Source organism: Nelumbo lutea, chromosome 4 (assembly GCF_056320005.1).
Source record: "Nelumbo lutea isolate HS-2025 chromosome 4, American lotus-T2T, whole genome shotgun sequence".
Lineage (NCBI taxonomy): Eukaryota > Viridiplantae > Streptophyta > Magnoliopsida > Proteales > Nelumbonaceae > Nelumbo > Nelumbo lutea.
The window spans coordinates 22,022,456-22,025,312 of record NC_142687.1 but is presented as its reverse complement, the minus strand read 5'-3'; the positions used below and the strand labels follow the sequence as shown (position 1 = coordinate 22,025,312).

At 33.4% G+C, this 2,857-nt stretch overlaps 1 pseudogene; it reads left to right on the top strand.

The window, feature by feature from the left end:
* Window positions 1-1,326: 1,326 nt before the first annotated feature.
* On the top strand, window positions 1,327-2,528 carry LOC148854543 (uncharacterized; annotated as a pseudogene).
* The last annotated feature ends 329 nt before the right edge of the window (window positions 2,529-2,857 follow it).

Sequence of the window (2,857 nt, the reverse complement as noted above, 5' to 3'; positions counted from 1 at the left end):
TCATATGTGGCTGTAATAATCCATACTAGGAGGGAAGCCCTTGCTTCGTAGAGGCAAAATTTAAAAATGCAGATATAATTTTTTTTATGCTTATATGGAGATATAATAATAAATTATGTTATATTTTTTTAAAATAAAATAATTAAAACTATATTATTATGAATAATAAGCAATCACGTAGAATTAGTCTTGAACTGATTATTTAATTGGGATCAAATTATAGACCTCATTATATTGAAAATAATATTAATGTATTTTATGTTAATAAATTAAACATTTTTAACTAATATTATTTTATTTATTCTTTATCAAATTTACTATTTCAAACATGAAACATAATAAAAAATACAAGAAAGATAAAAAATTATATATTTCATAAAATGTTTGGTTTCGGACCTAAATCAATTCTGGACAATTAAGAATGATAATCAATCCAATACTTAATCAAGACAAAATCATCAAACCAAAATCGTTATAATTATGTTTAGTCAATTTAACTCCACCAGGATAGACCTAGCCCATTGGTTCAACCCTAGTTTTTCTTAAATAAATTAAATAAATAAATAAAAGTCTATTGGGATGGGACTAGTATAGGCTATCTCGAACCAGACCTGACCAATTGACAACACTAAATTTTGGGCTTAAGAGGAGAGAATAATTTGTTAGTAAATTATTTCTAAATAAATAAATGATTTAGTAAAATAAATAAATGAATAAATAAAAGTTGAGATAAGGAATATTTCTAGATAAATAAATAAATGTTTATTGAAATATATCTCTTAATGTCACATCTCTTTTATTCAAACGATTAATTTTATTAAATAAATAAGTGTTTGGATAATAATAGTAAAATACATAAATGAATAAATAAAAGTTGAGAGAGAGAGAGAGAGAGTTGAGAAAGAAGAGGAATGGTGTTTTATTTATAGGATGCCATAATTGTAAATATTTGTACGTGGCACTACTTTAATTTTTGAATTTCATTGAATCAATTATATAAGGAGATTTATCTTATATGTTGCATTGTTGTAATTTTTGAATATTATAAAGACAATTATATAGGGAGATTTGTCTTATATGTGGCATTCTTGTAATTTTTTTAGACAAAGAGAAGTGGAAAAAAAGATATAATGAAAAAGATAAGAAAGAAAGAGAGAGACATGTGTAAATAATTTAGAGAACGAAAAACATATAAGTATACACCTCTCAATGCTTTAAGTATAGATAAGGGCAACTTTTTGCCCTTGAACATCAATAAAAGATAATATTTTTATAAAATAACCAAAAGAAAGTAACTTTTTTTTGAAAAATATCAAGGAAGGGCAATGACACTGTTCATTGTCTTCCTCTTCCTCTACCTCTGTGATTGTTACCCTACCAGGTTCAGAGCAAGTACGTGATAAACCGATGACAAGCTAGGATGTGATGACGAAGCTAGTGGGATACAAGAGAACGGTGATGGAGGCCGTAATTCCCTCGAATTTTACTTATTTGGGGCGAAGCTTTAGTGATCTGAGCATTGGTGATGATTCATCTTCAGCTTTCAACGACTGCAACAACGATCAATTGGGTGAATTCCCGACCACCTCCGTGCATAGCCGTTGCCTCTTGATGGCTTGCACTTCTGAGAATTCTGATGATTTGATTCATCAGCTTGTTTCCGATCTCGAATCAGGCTCGCTAGACTTGTAGAAGCAGGCGACCATGGAGCTTAGACTCCTCACCAAGAACAAGCAGGAAAACCGCCTCAACATTGCTCGTGCTGGGGCTGTAAGTCCTCTTATCTCTCTTATCTCCTCTTCCGATGCTCAGCTTCAAGAGAACGATGTCATCGGGAGCAATTAAGTCCCTAGTGAGAGCTCTCAAGACCAGAACAACAACCGCGAGGGAGAACGCCGCTTGTGCCCTACTCCGCCTCTCACATATCGAGGAGAACAAGATTGTAATTGGATGGTCTGGTGCCATCCCACTTCTAGTATACCTATTGGAGAACAACGGTTCTCGTAGGAAAAAGGATGCATAAACGTCTCTTTATTTGTTGTTTTCAGTGAAGGAGAACAAAGTCAAAGCTATTCAAGCAGGGATCATGAAATCGCTTGTTGAATTAATGGTGGGTCTCGAGTTCGGTATGGTAGATAAAGCGGCTTTTGTGTTGAGTATCCTGGTTTCTATACTAGATGCGAAAACCGCTTTGGTCGAGGAAGGCAGCATCCCCATACTGGTAGAGATCGTGGAGGTAGGGAGACTGAGACAAAAAGAAGTCGCGACGGCTGTTCTTTTGCAGATCTACGAGAATAACTTAGTTTACCGAACCATGGTAAGCCACGAAGGGGCAATACCACCGTTAGTGGCTTTGTCTTAGTCCGACACGACTCACGCCAAACAGAAGGCTGGTGAAACAATAATTTCATCCGTTTCTGGCTTACTGTTACTGATTTCCAGTTTTCCGTTCTCATTTTTGTTTGGGTTTCTAACAAATAAAGGCAACTTTTTGCCCTGAATAAAATGGATTCACCGATGCTTCAAATCCAGTGTATTCGGATGAATACAAACACAGAGGAAGACGATGAACGCTGTCATTGCCCTTCTTTGATATTTTTCAAAAAACACATTATTTTTATTGTTTTATAAAATTATCTTTTATTGATATTCAGGACAAAAAGTATGTAATAGATATATGAATCCAAATGGGGTGCAACGTTAAATCAATATTTCAACCGATCACATTAATTATGTCACATAATCTACTTGCTTTTTATTAGTTTACATTTTAACAACAAGATTTCAATAATGTTAAAAAATGACAATAATAATGTCTCACATCACTAGTTCATGCTTATTGTTTAAAAATGCACAT